The 16676-nt window shown below is 49.3% G+C and overlaps 1 long non-coding RNA gene and 1 pseudogene across 2 annotated transcripts; one reads left to right on the top strand and one right to left on the bottom strand.

The window, feature by feature from the left end:
- The first annotated feature begins 1820 nt into the window (after positions 1 to 1820).
- On the top strand, positions 1821 to 6169 carry LOC107516115. Of its 2 annotated transcripts, none has more exons than XR_001598202.2 (4): positions 1821 to 2197; positions 2581 to 2675; positions 3621 to 3818; positions 5932 to 6169. It is a non-coding gene; the product is annotated as an uncharacterized LOC107516115 (long non-coding RNA). The 2 variants fall into 2 exon arrangements; XR_001598201.2 differs by having other exon boundaries at positions 1821 to 2221.
- Positions 6170 to 10536: 4367 nt separating this feature from the next.
- On the bottom strand, positions 10537 to 10655 carry LOC118613120 (annotated as a pseudogene).
- Positions 10656 to 16676: the final 6021 nt, after the last annotated feature.

Below are 16676 nucleotides of genomic sequence, written 5' to 3'. Positions count from 1 at the left end.
ACCTGTCTGCAGAGTCCATCCTCACGGCTCTCCCAGATGCCTGCCGGCCCCACGGGGGAGGCTGGGAGGACCCGCCTCCACACTCATTTCTCGGATGAGACAACTGAGGCTCGGGTCCACGGCTGGCTAGTGGTGCCGTGACTCAGGCCCACATGTGCTGAGTCCTGGTCCAGCGCTGATCCTGGTCAGCGGGACCCAGCTTTTGCTTTGCAGGCAGGGAACTGGAGTAGGGAGCAGTGACTGGAGACCCCGCCAGAGGGGACATTCTGTGCGGGTTTGTGTGTGGAGGGCTCAGCGCATCGGCGACAGTGTGCAAGCAAAGGAGGCCTGCCCTTTGGGGCTGCTCCAAGGCTCACACTGGATTTGGTAACCTGCAGAACTGAGGACCACATCTGCAGTCATCTCAGAGGGGACAGGGGACCTCCGTAATGACAGGCATCCGAGCAGCTGGCGGGGGACTTAGTGAAGTGCCGGCCGGCCACGTCCCTGGTGTCTGGGAGGTGGCCAGTGAGGGAGAGAGGGCGGCTTGGCTGGGCTTGGTGAAGTGGCGTCTGGAGCCCCTGGGCTCCCTACCAATCACATGCTCACTGCCCCTCACCAGCGCAGGGCACCCTGAGGGGCCAGCACGGGCTACATCGCTTAGGCTGCGTCTGGCCCGTCTGACAGCCAGGAGCCTCCACCCTTGGCTTCTTCAGGAACGAGCTCTGCTTAATGCCCACAGATTGCCTTGCGGCTCCCCCGAGTCTCTGCTTGGCCAAGCAGCCTAGGCCAAGATGAAAGCGAAGCTGTCAATAATTCATGTTCTAGCTTCTCCTCCCTTCCTCTGCGTGGCTGGCTGTAAATATTTCACAGGTTTCAGGGGGCCGACATGGCCCAGCAGAGACTCCCAAGATGGGGCTCGCAGAAGCGTCATCCTTTTCCAGAAGCTCTCGACCACACCCTGGCAGGAGAGGACCCAGCCCCAGGCTTGGGGAGATTGGGGGACTGTCCAGAGACACTGACCCAGTTGGCCCTGCTGTCTCCGGTGTCTATGTCTCAGACCCTGCACCTGCTACAGACTACGTGGCCCAGCTTGTCCTGGGGAGAGGTGGCAGGGGTACAGCCACGTGGGGCCAGCCCTAGGGCAGTGTCGAGGTGGATGCAGGAGGAGGCCATGCTTTAGCCTCCTCTATGACTTTTATTCATTCATTCATTTATTCATTCATTCATCAATGGTCACTTACTGACCATCCGCTAGGTGCCACGGAGCAACGAGATCAATCTAAAAATGACCAGCTCCTCTTCTGCTCCTACCCTGGGCCCAGAGGTTATAGGCGGCCAAATCAGGGCACAAGGCAGAGCTGATAGGTGGGTAGCAAGGGGGCGGCCCTGTCTTCAGGCTGTGGGGAGTGGCGGGCAGGCATTTTCCTTAGGCTTCTTATCAGGGCTGGAGAGGCCCTTCTTCCTCCTCCCAGGAAGCTCTGCCTACTTGCCCATCTAAAGGGACAGTTTTGCCACCTGGGGAGCCCTGTCTTCCTGACTTCCTGTGGGCATCCTTGGCAGTGGAAGTGGAGGGCAGAACTGGGGGCCAGCATGTGGACTTCTTAGGGTGTGTGCCATGGGCTCCTCCCTTCCTGCTGCATTTATTTTGGGAACTGGGAAGGGTCTTTTCTCTCTCCTCTCCCTCCTCTCAAACATCTCCAAAAAGAGTGGCGTGAGTAGCAATCCTCAAACATCCACCCATCCCCTCATCTAGACAATGTTTCCCAGGCCTGGGGCCCCAGAGGTAAAACGGGAAACGAATCGGTCTCCCCATTCTGAGACTGCCCTCGGCAGACAACCCCAAGGCCGGCCTCAGCCACTCCCATGTTTTGTGACCTTGGGTGAAGCCACTTACCCCCGAAGCTTGGTTTCCTCTTCTGCAAACCGAAAGCTGGTAACGATGATCGCAATGGTCTCACAGGGTTATAGGAGGCTGAAACGCGGGTCCGAGTGTGGAATCGTGTTGCCGACAAGGAAATGTACAGATGGAAGACGGCTGCCTCTCTTTATCACTGTCATCTTCGTCGTCCTTATCATCGTCATCCTCATCATGAGGAAAGAGCAGAAGTTCACCCAGCGGGCTTTGCTGGTGCACTCGGAAACGCCTGTCTGAAGCAGGCCACGCGCGGGCTACGTGGAGGAAATGGATCGGATTTATAACGGGCTCAGTGCAGCGGTGGGTTCACGGGAGCCTCACCCAGTACGCCCTCTGGGCTCTCCTCTGATGGCTGGGGCCTCCCCAGCTATACATAGCCTGGCGTTGTGAAATGGGTAGAGGCAGGAAGCTGCAGCTAATGAAAAATTCAAGCTAATTGTTTGTTCAAAAGCCCTGCCTGCTTCGGATGGGATTTTCTGGGCCGGGAGAGGGGATGTGGGGTGGCCTGTGGCTGCTGTCAGTTTGTCAGGCTCTCCTTTCCTGGAGGACCCAGGGGCAGGGTCTGGAGAAGATCACAGCATCTTGGGCAGGTGGCCCAGGGCTGGTGTTTGTTTGGGGGACGGGGAGCCTTACAGAAGCTCTGGCTTCCGTTTTGTTAACGCACAGCGCCTCTGTCTAAACAGCAGCGTCCGTGTGGCAGGCGTGGGCATCGCGTGTGTGTCGAGAGGTGTGCAGAGGAAGAGAAAGGCCAGGAAATAGCCTGTAAGTCTCCAGAGAGGTGAGGACCCACTCCGGAACCGTCTGTGTCTGGAGAACCACTTCCTCTCATTCTGTATGGAGAGGGTGTGCTGTGGGTGGCTGGGTGGAGGGGGGGTGCCTGCTCCGGGGCAGGGGAGACCAGAAATGCGTTCACTCAAGGATACGGGTGGCATGGTGGCCGCCAGCTAGGATAACGTGTGCACTGGCTGAGAGTTATGTGACAGGCCCAGCCAATATCAGAGGGGGCGGCCAGGATGTGGGGAGGGCTTCTAGCTGTGCGGATTCTGGGAGTGGTCCCAGAGGCAGAGATGAAGAGCGGAGAAATTAGATCAGACTACTTGATAAACAGATTGAGGCTGCAAAAAGTGGCCATTAACATTGGCTGGAAAGCTGAAAGCAGGAAAGACAGCGGGGGGCACGGGGGTGTCTGTACGTAGGCCTGGGAGGGAAGATGGCGTGGTAGGATTTGGGGTTCTGGAGGCTGTGCGGAGAGTAGCTTCAGCTCCCAAAGTGCACTTGTGGTACAGGGAGGAAGGGCTGCCTTCCCGAGGTCAAGGCTGTGGGAAAAAGCTGGTCTCCTTGATGGTGTTTCCCAGAGTCACAGCTCGTTAGGGGACATAATTTTGAGTGACGCTCTGTCAAGTGGGTTTTCATTACGACCTTTCTGCCCGACATTGACCTTTTTCCATCAAGTATAATCTGTGCCCTGAGATTTCCTTACGGTTGAGAAATAGACCACACAGGGCTGCATCATGGAAAGGGCACGAAGCCACACGGACTTGGGTTCAAATCCTGACTCGCCACTTTCGGGAAGCCTTTGCCGAACCCCCGAGCTAGCTTACGTGTGTTAGGAAGACACAGATGCTTTGGCCGTGGATCCCAAACACGTGTGCCTGTGCCTGGAGCACCTACTCGATACGCGTTTGTGGACCCGAGTGGATTTTTTGGTGATGTCACCTTTCAGATCCTGGTTTTCCGACGGGTGACATGTAGACCATAAATCGTGCGCACCTTGGGACTGTGGTGTGGCCTGGATGACATAAGCACCGGAAATGAAAGGCCTTGCGTGGTATCTGGGACATGGTGCGCGGCTCGCGAATGATTTTCTGAGTCCGACCTGTGTACACGGCGTGGAGGAGAAACTCTCAGTCCTCGGGTGAAGGTAACGGACATGACCAGAGATTCTGGGACACCTTCTCCTTGGGGTTCCCTTTGTAACGTTTCTTTTCTTGAAATGTCTGCAGCCTGGACTTCCCTGGCAAAGGACCTGGAGCTGTCCTTCCTCCAGGGGAATGCCAGGCATGGGGGACCTGGTCAGAGGCAGTGGCTGGCGCCTGCCTCATGGGGAGGGGGCAGCGGAGAGGAGTGGAGAGAGGTGGAGGTGAGACGCTTCTGTGTTTGAGTCTAAAGAGGTCCCTCTCGCCAGCTGTGGGCTCGGCTTCTCCGCGCACTCTGAGTCTTGAAACGGCAGGAACGAACTTATGCACCACGAAGGCTGCGGGAAGACTTAGAAGAAACTTCCCGATGCCTCAAAAATTGGTTGTCTCATTTCCATCTCAGATTATTCCTAAAATTGAGGCAGTTCCTGCCAGTCTGGTTCAGGAGAAAACGGCCACGATGCCATCTCCATTGTTTTACTTTATTGCTTTCTGGAATACGCAGGTCATAGAGGAACACGGTTTTGCACAAGATTCAAATAATACACACATTAGCATGTAAAGCTAACGGTGAAAGTCCCCTTGTTTCCCAAGCCACCTGCCTCATTCCCACTTCCTTCCAGAGGGAGGCCGCTGTTGACGGTTTGATGTGTATTCTTTCAGAATTTTGCCCGCACGTTTACATGTCTATGTACATAAAAGAAAAATAGATACAAAACTTTGAAGCATAAATCAGATCATACTACTTGCATGGTTCTGTGACATTTTTCTATGAAATATGTTTGGAGATTTTCCCATGTTTGTACATATAATTTGGCCTTAATTAAACAACAACAACAACAGCGATGTTTCCGTAATATTCCATAATATGAATTCTAATTTGTAACCACTTTTAAAGGATATGGATGGGTATTCTGATTGCAAACGAGATGGAGCATCTTAAACATAGTTTGTTAACCATTTAAATATGTATTTTTTACTGAATCGCCTGCTCATAATTTCTGCCCATTTTCATTTATATTATATTTATAGTGGATGTTTGGTCTTTTGTAATTGATTTTAGGTTCTTACCTAAGGCTCAGACATGAATCCTTTGTGTGTTATATATAATGCAGGCATTTTCTCCCATTCTCTCATTTGTCTTCTTTTGTTGTACAAGAATTTTAATTTGTAAGACAAATCTGTCAACTATTTTCCTTGTGGCTTTTGGGCATTATGTTTTGCTCAGGAAGGCCTTTCTCAGCCCAAGATTACATTCTCTTACATTTTCATGTGCTATTTTAAAGTTCTTTCTCATTTTGGGCATTTTGACATGGAGTTAATTTTGATTCTGCTTGCCTTTATCACCAGCCTCAAGGATGTTACCTGGAATTAATTTTGCTCTGTGAATCTATTATTTACTTGCGGTTGGAGCCTGTCTATGATGTAGGTGGACGAAGGCAGATAATGGCAAAGAAAATTCCAAACATTAGAGAATGTCTAGCGTCAAAATCATGTGATGACATATTTTTATATTTTAGAGTCAGTTTTTTAAACAGTTCGAAATGTTTATCATAATAATTTTAAACTGCAGAAATACGTAATGCAAAAAAAAAAAAAAGGTGTTCCAAGCTTCCCTATCCAGTCTTTTTTTGAGTGACCTGAATATTTTATTACAAACATGTCTAGGTCATATAATTGTTAGCTATTTGTATTTCTTCGCTACGAATTATCTATTTATATCCTTTATCCTTTTTTTTCCTATTGGGTTATCTTTTTCTTCTTAATTTAGGAGCATTCTTTTTATCTTAAGACATTAACTCTTTGATTATTATATGTTTCAAGTATTTGGGAAAATCCGTTGTGTATTGAGTATCTATTAAATTACGACACTTACCAATTTTCGTTTCAGTCATTCATTCTTTCACTTATCCATTTATTCATTTTAGAAGGGATGCTCGCTATACTGGAAAAGAGTACTGAACTGGCAATAAAAAGAGCGGGGCTTGTGACTCGGCACGTATACAAACCAGCTGCGTGACTTTAAGTCATTCAAGCTCTCTGTGCTTCAGGCTCCTTGTCGACAAGATGAAGATGTTGTGTTAAGCTCTCTAAGTTCTATGATTTTTATGATTTCAGCTGCTCTGTCTACCACGGCCTTATTTTCTGGACCGGGGTATGGCGGATCCTCATCCTAAATCTGTGGTGCCCAAGTCCATGTTAGTGACGCTGACTCCCCAGCGGACAGGCTGACCTGGGAAGTGGGTGCGTATCAGCTAACGAGCAGAAAGGCACCAGCTGGGGAGCCAATAGTTCACAGTCCCCCGGAGACGACTCAGAGGGCTGCGGAAGCAGAAGATGAGATGCTTGGCATCTTAGATGAGTCATTTTCCCAATCTCGGCTTCGAATTTTGATCTGGAAGGTGGGGGTGGGGGTTGGTGGCTGACCAGGGGTCTCTGAGTTTCCTGCTCGCTCTGCTGTCCTGTGATGGCCCATGGGAGTCATGGGCAGGGGCTTCTGTGGCTCCTGGGCTGGCAGTTTGTCCTCAACACACTACGCGCAGCAGCCTTCAGAGCCTGGATCTGGCCGTTCGTGCTGCGTCTCTGTCTGAGGAACTTGAGAGCAAGGCTTCTCAACACCTCAATAAAAATCATTTTAATCCCCCTACACCCTGTTAATTACTGATATGTGCTCATTAGAGGAGGGGGAAAAGAACAAAGTTTCTAAAGTGGGTAAAGTATCCTAATAACAGGAGACTTCTACTGTTAGCATGTTGTCATCTTTCTTTCTAGTCTCTTCTCTGCGTTTTTCTTTATAAGCCGTGTACACAATTTTGTATCCTGAAATCTTCACTTAGAGCACAATTATTTCCTTTTTCATTAAACACTCTCCATAAGCATCATGTATAATCACTATGAATCAGCAAGGAGGGACATTTTTATTGTTCAAAAGTGTCTTCACACGTGTATATCATTTTTGTTCCCTAAACAACACTGGAGAAGATTAGGTGCAACCAGCCTTATTGCGGAGGAGAAAGTGATGCTCGAAGCAATTTCCGGGACTCGTCCGGGTCACGGGGCTGGCCAGCTGCGAGGTGAAGCCTCCACGTAGCGGACATCTCATTGGGAATTACGGTCACACTGTCTCATTCACTTCTTTCCATAATTCTGAAAGGAAGGTGGCCAGGAATTACCATGCCCTTTACTGACAAGCAAACTGAGGCTCGGAGAATTGAATGACTTGCACAGAGTCAGGGGCAGCACCAGGACTGGAACCTTCCTTTGCTGACTCCAGATTCAGTGTTCTGGCCTTCCTAGGTGAGACTCTTTCTGCTAACGTCTCAGTGCAAAAGGAAATTTGAGTGATGGTGGCTGGCAGCAAGATTTCAGAAATGAGAGGTCAGGGTTGTCGCCGGAGGAAAAACCAATTCTCTAATCAATCCGGACATCATTTATTTATAACTATAGAGGCTCAAAGAAGGTGCACGTCAGCAGAGGGGGGTGCAGGGGGAGGATGAAACAGAACGCACCTTGGAAGGAGCCAAAGGTGTCCTGACGCACGGAGGGCCGGGCATGAGAAGGTAGGGAGAGGAGGGCGCACAGGAGGGCTCAGCCTGGCCTGACAGGAAGTGCTTCTCCTGGGCCGATGGGCTGGCCTTGGAGAGTCTTCTTTTTTCTCCCCTTCTGCATTACGTTCTTTAAAAGAAATGTGCCTTGCTCCTCCGGCCCTCGACTCCTCTGGACAAAAATAACCTCAAAGAAACTGCTCTATTTGCTCGAGCAAATGGTGGATTTGGTGTTTCTCCAGAAAGCACTGGTCTCAGCTTGATTTTTCCAGAGCTGATCTGTCTAGTTGATTTCCCAGCAGCACTGAGACTGCTCAGTTCCCTGGTATGGGCCCTCAGGGATGAAGACAGTAAGGGGTTGTCCCCTCCCAGCCCAGTCACAGCTCGTGGCGCATAGTAAGTACTCACAATTATTTCTTCCTCTCTGGGGCAGCAGAAGGGCCACGGTGAGCTGTGGCGGGGAGGGCGCTTCCCTGGGAGTCAGGAGACCTGGGTTTCCACCCAGCTCGGTCACTGCACACTGTGTGCTTTTGGGTGGGTTATCGTCTCTGATAGGCTCTCTGTTTCCTTATCTCAGAAATGAAGGGGTTGAGGAGATGATGTCCAAGGTCTACGTTGGCTCTGGGGTCCCTTGACTCATTTAGAGATAGTGTGGCTTACAGGGCAATCACGCAGATTCTGGAGCTGGAAGCAGACGGCTTGGGTGTGCATTTGAGTTACTGGTTAAGAGCAAATTACTCAACCCCTCTGCCTGTAGTTTTTCCCACCTGTAAAATGAGGACAGCCTCTACCTCATTACACTGTTAGGATGACTAAGTGGGTTAATTTGGTGAAACACTTGGAACAGAGCCTGGTACATAGTAACTGTTTTCTGGATGTGTGTTAAGTCAATAGCTACTACCATTAAGTTTAGGGGAAGGCAAGAGTGGGTACCACATTGGACTCTTCCTTCCTGGAAGGGCACAGCTCGTGGCACATAGTAGGTACTTACAATCGTTTCTTCCTCTCTGAGCATAGCTGAGATTCTGTGGGGCATCGTCACGTGGGTGCATCAGGATTCATAGCAGCTCTGCATGGCCACCTCTCCTTCCAGAAAACAATGTCGGTAACCAGTTTGGATGCTTTCAAAGGACCTGCTTTTTATGTCGTTTTATTGAATCCTCTCTCGACCCCGAAGGCACTTGGTGGTGCTCACCTCAGGCTCACAGGTAAAAGCTGGAGGCTCACAGAATACAAGACCAGCACGGCGGTGTCCGGGTCCACTTGTCCCATCTGCCTCTGTAGCACAAGTCGTGGGTGAAGGCCTGACTTCTGGGCAATTCATGCTTGAGGTCACCTTGCTCGGTACAAGGTAGCCGAGGCTGGGAGAGGGGGCTGACTGTGAGCTAGGCCAGGTGGGCTTGGGTGCCTTTAACAACTGATTTTTATTGACCATATAGAAGAAATATACAGACTTGTCATCCTTCTAACGCTCATTCCTTTATTGTTGAACATTTAGACTATTTTCAATTTTAAGATATCATTATAGGCCTATTAAACTAGCAAAAAATAATTATTTCAGAACTTGAGAAGCAGTTATATGTATATTGCTGATGGCTTCATAATTTGGCCATTTTTAAAAAAATGATCAAGTAATATTTAAGAGTTATCAAATTATTCTTACCCTTTGACCTCATAATTCTATTTCTGAGAATATACTCCAAGGAAATAGCTTCAAAGAGAAAAAAAGAAAGTGATATGTACTTAGTTCCTCTTAAAAATTCTATTTATAAAAGCTGGAAGCAACCCAAATGCCCAGCCATTGGGGTTTGGCTTAAAACCCTGGCATGCTTACATTCTAGAATGACAGAGCTATTAAAAATGACAATGATGGAAACTACATCAGGACGTGGACAAGTACGTACATGCAAAATAATAATAAGCAGAAAAAGGGCTAGTAGTATGGATTGTCCGATGATAACTATGCAAAACATAGGCCTATGTGCATTCAACGAACTGACAAAGATTAGATGTAAGTTGGCATGGGTTTTAATATTCATCAAATCATTTAAGCTTATGGTAAAAATGAAATGGATTCTTTTAGACTCATAGATGAATAGCACCAGCTACATAATTTGCAGGGCTAATTGCAAAACGAAAATTTGGGGTGCCTTCTTCAAAACTTTAGACTTTCTAGATGGTGGTGCCAGACCTTTTCAACTAAGCGCAATTCTTCCAAGCGTGGGGCCCTGTACGACAGCCCTGCAGGCCTAGGAAGCTGTCGATCCAATCTACTCACTTCACTGGCGAGCAACTGAGTTTACAAAGTTCAGCTCTGCTTAGGAAACCTCAGGAGCCCCAGCAATGCTGAGCTTCTAGGAGCCTGGAGGTTGGACTTAGTGTCAAGGTTACTGAGCACCAGGAGGATGTGGCCGATGGAGGATGTGGCCGAGGGAGGATGTGCTCGTAGAACTTGGGCCCTTTGTCCCTGGGCCTTGCTGCTCCAGCTGCAGAGGCTGTTGTGCTTGGTTCTCTCATCCATTCACTCACTTATCAAGCATTTATTCATTAGTCATTTTGTCCCAGATGCTGTATTGAGTGATGGGATACAGAGGGAAACATGCGCACGCGAACACACACACACACACACACACACGCGCGCGCGCGCACACACGAGCTTAGGGTTTACTCACAAAGACGCAGGAAATACCTTATAGGATACTTTGGTAAATGCTGTGATCGATTTGGACTAATGGTTTAGACATCACGGGGGTGGCGGGAGGCTGGGAGCTCCTCTGGAGGAGCTGACCGACATCTGAGTCTTGAGAAAGGAATGCCTCGATGAATCAGACGAGGGGGACCTATGTATCTAGGAAACAGCATGTTCTTCTACGAAGCTCAAGTGAGGGTATATGTTTGGGAACTGCAATTAATGGCTTCGGGGAGCATATTGCACAATCTGTTCATACGGAGACAAATCAACCAAATTTCCAATGTCTTTGCCCGAAGAAATGCTTCCAAACTAGGTAGTTCCCGTTCTATTTAGCTGACCTTGCTTCCTGTTGTTTTAGCTTGTAGAGTCTTTTTTTTAAATTTATTTTTAATTTCTTTTTAATTTTTTTAGGTGAGGCAACTCTTGGTTGACTTCACAGATTGCAAGGAACTTGTCGGCTTACAATCCCTTATTCTTTATTTTTTACGCCTACAGCACCTGGTCTTTTGAGGTGGTCTCCCATCCATGTACTAACCAGGCCTGACCCTGCTTAGCTTCCGAGGTCAGACAGAGTCAGGCTTGTTCAGGGTGGCATGGCCATAGACTGTAGAGTCTTTTAAGGTGGACTCTGCCATCTCTCCTGGCTTCATGCCATCTCAGGTTGGATTAGTTTGTCATCCAAATGGCCAGTGGGAATGCTGATGAGGACAGAGTGGCCTCCACGACTGGCCCCACTGGAGTCTCTTTGAGTTGTCCACCGGACTTCGTGAGGGGCTCTGCTGAATGCCTTCTGACAGCAGAACACAGGGAGTTTCTGACCCATCAGAAAGGAATCTTGCAAGTGGCCTGCATTGCTTGTAGAGATCCCACTTGGTTCCTAGTGGGCATGCCTTGCTATTCTAAAAGCTCACAGACACGCCAGCTGTGGACGCTCATTCTGCACCCCTGGAAGTTCCTGCTTTGACCTACTCCTGAGAACTGAAGGTCGTCCATAGTGAGCTCAGAAACAGAAAATACAGAGCTCCTTTCCTTTCTTCCCTCCATCCTACACACCGTCTGGCCGCAGGTTTGGGGATGGAAGACAGGTCAGTGGTTTCCAGGGGTTAAAGTTGGGGGAGGAGCAGGGAGAAGAGTTGACTACAGAAGGACAGAGCCAGAGGATTATTTGGGAAGATGGAACCGCACGGAATCTCGATGATGGTGGTGGATCGACAACTCTATGCATTTGCCCACATCCATAGAATATGTACCACAAAGAGTGAATTTTACTGTATGTAAACTTAAAAACCTAAATCCAATAAAATGCTTTTTCCAGAAAAATCAAACAAGTAGAAACATATATTATATAGCCTTTTGGGTCTGCTCCTTTCACTTAGCAAAATGGATTTGAGATAAACTGATGTCATTGTATGTGAATGCAGTTCATTACATTTGATTTCTGAATATACCCTTGTTTGGATGTACCAGTTTGTTTTTCCAGTAACTGGTTGAAGAACTCTTGAGTTGTTCCCAGTTTTAGTGGTTATGGATGAAGCTACTATATAAGCATTCATGTAGTGTTTTTTGTGTCGGTCTAAGTTTTTATTTCTCTCGGGTAAATATCAAGGAGTAGGGTTGCTAAGTTATATGTTAAGTATATACTTGGCTTTATAAGAAACTACTAAACTGTTTTACTAAGTGGCTCTAGCAATTCACAGCCAGGAATGTGTGAGAGTCCAATTACTCCACATTCGCTTTTGCATTTGCCGTTGTCAGGTTTTTAATTGTAGTCGTTCTAATAGGCGTGTAGTGGTATCTACACGTATGGATAAGACCACACGCATGCGGTTTAACGTGCATTTCTTTAATGATTAATGATGTTGAACACCTTTTCATGTGCTTGTTTTCCGTCTGTATATCTTTTTTAGTAAAATATTTAAAACTTTTGTCCATTTTTGGGGGGGGCATTGCTTGTGTTTTCTTACTGTCGAGTTTTGAGAGTTCTTTATCTATACTGGATGTGAGTCCTGTGTCAAATATGTAATTTGCAAATATTCTCTTCCAGCCTGTGGTTTGTCTTCATTCTCTTAATCGTCTCTTTTACAGAGTGAAAGTTTTAAATTTTAATAAAGTTCAATTGATCATTAAAAAAAGAGATTATGTTTTTTGGTGCCATCTCTAAGAACTTTTTGCAGAACCCAAGATCATAAAGATTTTTCTCCCCGGTTTTCTTCTAGAAGTTTTATACTTTTATGTTTTATCTTCGGGGCTATGATACATCTTGAATTAGCTTTCGCACGTGGTGTGAGTGTTCATGAGTGTTCTGAGGGCGATCGCCTGGAACTGGGGCAGCAGGCCCTTCCTAGGGGCGCGGGGCTTTTTCTAGGGGTCTGAGGATGGAGGGACAGAGAGAAGGAAGCAGGTTTCCATGTCACGCATGTCTGAGGGGTGAGAGTGACCCTAAAGCTCGCATCATTGGACATGGCATCTGGGGCTGGGACCTTGTCTCCAGAAGCTTTCGGGAAGGGGTATCAGAGGGCTCCAGGAAGTGTTGATCCAGAAATGCTGCTGTGGGCAGGGGATCTGGTGGTGGGGAGGGCCTGGGTTCTTACAGGGATAGCATTAAAAAAAAATTGCAAAAATAGTAAGGACTACTTTTTATTGAGCAATTCACCTGTGCCGGGCATTTTACATACATCCTTTTTAATCTTTACAGCCACTTGGCAAGGAGGGAGTTATTCTTAAAAGACAGGTGAGGGAACCAAAGTTCGGAAAATTATCTGCGTAGGGCCATACTGCTGTTGAGTGGGAGGGCTGGATTTCAAACCCAGGCTGGATACTGAAGCTGGTGCTCTGTGTGTTCCAAAAAGCTGTCTCTTGTGACTCAGGGCTCAGGGCACACTGGATAGAGGTGGACAAAGGGCAAGCAGGGAGGAAGACTGGAGGTTGGTCAAAGGTAGACTTCCATGAGGCCGAAGGACGATTGGCTCTCGGACTGAGCTTGAGAGGATCCACGTTCTATGGTGTTCTCTCTACAATGTCTTATGAGACAGAGTTTCTAATTTCTCGCCGGTGGAGAAAGTAGAGGCCAGGAACTGGACAAAATGACCCTGGTGGCCACTCGAAGGGGAATCTCCTTGATGTGGCCCTGATGAAGCCATCTGTATCTACTGTCCTAGATGCTTCCTTCCAAAGCTGACTTGTCATTTTTAGGTCAGTTCCAGCCTGGGAAGCCATCCGGATGACTAGATGACCAAAAATAAAAATCGAGTTCCTGCCTGCCAGATGAGTACCTACATCTCCCCTGCATCCCAGGTAGGTAGGACAAGCCAGCAGAGAGCATGACCCATCATTGTCTGTCTGTCACCATGAGGGATATTATCTAGGGGGCTGGCAGGGGCCAGGTGGTGTCTGTCCTGGAAGAGTGGGACCTAGAATCAAGAAGAAGTGCCCTGGCAAAGGATAGAGATTCTGGACCATTCTGTTGTTCTATGTAAAGGTTTCTCCCTCTGCCAAATTTGGTGACTCTTTGGCCTAGGTCACTGAGCTATTCCTGGAAGGTAGGCAGTGTGCCAGTGTTCCAACGGGCACTGATCTCGCTCTGTAAATAGACACAGTGGAGCCAGTGCCCAGCACCCCCGGGGAACAGCAGCCTTCAGTGTGCTTCCGAGCAGGGCTCCCAGGGAGGTGAGGGCCAGAGAGATGGCGACCTGGTGTCCACCCATGACCAACCTCTGCTTGGCCCTGGGTAGAGGTTCCACCACTCTGGCTCAGGCCCTGGTTAGCCTCCCACTGGGAGCAGAGGGCAAGGAGGGCTCTGCATGCACCTGGCACTTGGCCTTGGGCTCCTGAGCCTGGGGGGTGAGGATCTGGGTAAGCAGTGTCTACATGAGCTTGGCTAGCCGGGTCTGACTGGAGGGGCAGGTGGACAGCCCGAGAGGAATCGGAGCCGTCTCTAGGACTGTGGGTCTCTCCTTAGAACAGAAAGATAAAAGCTGAGAGGGGATGAGAGTCAAGTCAATAAAATCAGGAAGAGTCTGAGTAGCATGAACATGGATTTGACCATCATAATCTGGAATACTGGAAAGAGAGGGTCAGTGCTGTGGTGTGGGCCAGTCCTAGCTCCCCCTTACTAGCCCGGCAAGTTACTGAGCCCGTTTCCTTCGCTGTAAAGTCGCGGTGCTTAGATTTGAGAGCATCTCCAACATCTAGTTATTACGTGACTCTGGTGAAGTTACTTGACACTACGAGCCTCAGTTTCCTAGTCTTTAAAGTAGGGATAATAATAACAACACTTTTCAAAACAGTATTGGGGGTAACTAACTGACTTCAAAAGACACCCAGCACAGGGTAGGCTCTACATAGTTTAAGTTGAATGGAAAGACCCTTATAACACTTGAGTTCAGTTTAGGGCCTCCCCGCCCCCAAAGAAGTACAATTTCACATGGCAGGAGTCGCCTCAGGGACTTATCACGTCAGGAGATGATGCAGATTAGTGACTGAGTCAGGAGCATTTCAGATGCAAGTGAAGAAATCCCACCACCCGTCGGCTCGAGAAAATAAGGATGTCCAAGAGAGGTGAGCTGGGCTTCAGGCACGGTGGGATCCAGGCATTTCGACGATGGCGTCAACACACTGTCTCTCCTCGGGCGCTCCGCTTCATCGTGTCGACTCCCTTCTCAGGCAGGCGTCTCCTCGTGATGACAAAGCCAGCTGCTGTCCGTGCCTGGCTTGCGTCATTCCACAGCTTGCTTTGGAGAAAAAGAGCAACACTGTCTTGCCCTGAGTAAGCAGCCCGTTGCCTCAAAAGGACTGTTTGGATCACATGACCGCCCTCGGACCACTGACCTGACTGAGTCTGGGTCACGTGTCCAGCTCTGTGGCAAGGCCTGAGAGCCCTTTGATCGACAGCCCCATTGGAATCCAAGGAGGGAGGACCATTCCCATAAAGCAAAGAAATGTGCAGTTACCAGAAGGGAGAAGGCTCGCTGGGCAGCCAGATACAATAGCTGTTGACGCAAGTTAAAAATATGCTCTAGGTAAATCCCTGGATGACCTAATGTATCATCTTAATGGGCCGTTAAGGGGAGGGGAAATGCTTACAAAATTTCGTTCTATGGGTCCCTCGGTGCTCCCGGCAGGGAAAGGCTCATGGAATGAACATTCACTGGGCTGTTTCGTGCTGCGCACACAGCGGGTCCCCAGCTGGCCCCAGACCACACACGCACCCTCGCCCCGGCCTTCAAGGCAGCCTTGGAGGCCAGGCTGCTCCCCTCAGGCTCCAGCGGTCACCCCAAGGGAGGCATGAGGGTCTGGAGGCTGCACTGGGTCTCAGAAGCGGAGGGGCCGGGGCCAGCCCTGCTCCGTCCCAGCAGCACGACCTTGGACACACTGCTGCCTGCTGCCCTTGGCCTCCTCCGCCGCCGCCCAACGAGGGGCTGGGCTGGCTGGTCTCTGACGTCTCTCCCAGTGCTGACATTCTGGGAATCTATGAATGTTATTAAATTCATGAATCGGCTTCTTTGCCTGGAACAAGTCAGCTTAAAATACATGCAAATTGCACTAAGTATAGCCGTTCTCTTGCTGAGGAGGCAGCCTGGCATATTTGCATAGTTTGGAATTGGCTGCTGCGTGCACGTGATGGGGGGAGCGGTGTGGGCTCCGAGGCTGGCCTGGCAGCCGCCACCTCTTAACACAAGTGGGGTTCTGGAGTCTCCAGGCCTGTTGTTAGCAGGGAGGGGAAAGGGAGCCAGCTGCTCCGTGCCAGGACCCATCTGGGTGCTCATTCTCTTATCTCGTGTAACCCTCACCGCTGTCCTCAAGACCAAGTACCACGACTATTTCTGTTTAGCCAATGTGAAAACCAAGGACTAGAGCTCGTGCAAATCGCACAGCGAGAAAATGCTGAGGTTAGAACGCAGGTCCGGCTGACCCCCAAATCCGAGCTCTCCGCCTCACGGGCTGATGCCAGTGACGAGGGCTGCGCCAGTCTCGGTGCCTCTTAGCCGTCACCCTGACCAAGTCACTTCTCTTTCTGAGCTTCAGTCTCCGCATCTGTGAAAAGGAAGTGATGAGATCTCCACCGAGAGGGTGGCCGCCCAGTGCCTGGCACGTGAGATTCACCCACTGTTATCGTCGTCGTACAAACTCATTCGTGCCGGGGGCTGCGTTACTCTTGGAAGCAAGGCTATGTGATCAAGTCCCTCTATGGCTGACCCCCAAAGCCACCAAGCTTAGGGCTCATGTAGGTTTCAGGCTGGGATCAGGGTCCTGGTTCCAGTCCTGGCTCTGCTACCTGCTGCTCGGTGACCTTGGCAGCTCAGGGGACACACAGGGTCTCAGCGAGTCCCCAGCCGCTGGTTACGGCTGCTTCCCGGGATTTCTGTGACACAGTAGAGTATAAAGTGCTCTGCGCCGCTCCTCGTCGATCCGGTTCTCCACCCAACTAGCTGCATGACCTAGGCAAGTTTCTTTGTCTCTGGGCCCAGTTTCCTCAGGTGCCAAAAAGGACTAATGATCCCCACCTGGCTATCGCTGTGAGAGGCACAGGTGAGGCTCAGAACATAGAGCACCCCAAGTCCTCACACCAACGTTTCTCGGAGACGATGGCTCAGTTTCAGAGAGGTTAGGTAACTTGCCCAGAGTCA

The sequence above is a fragment of the Rousettus aegyptiacus genome, unplaced genomic scaffold (assembly GCF_014176215.1).
Source record: "Rousettus aegyptiacus isolate mRouAeg1 unplaced genomic scaffold, mRouAeg1.p scaffold_m13_p_17, whole genome shotgun sequence".
In the NCBI taxonomy this organism is placed as follows: Eukaryota; Metazoa; Chordata; class Mammalia; order Chiroptera; family Pteropodidae; genus Rousettus; species Rousettus aegyptiacus.
Note: the sequence above shows the minus strand (reverse complement) of the source record. Positions and strands in the feature narration are given on the sequence as shown.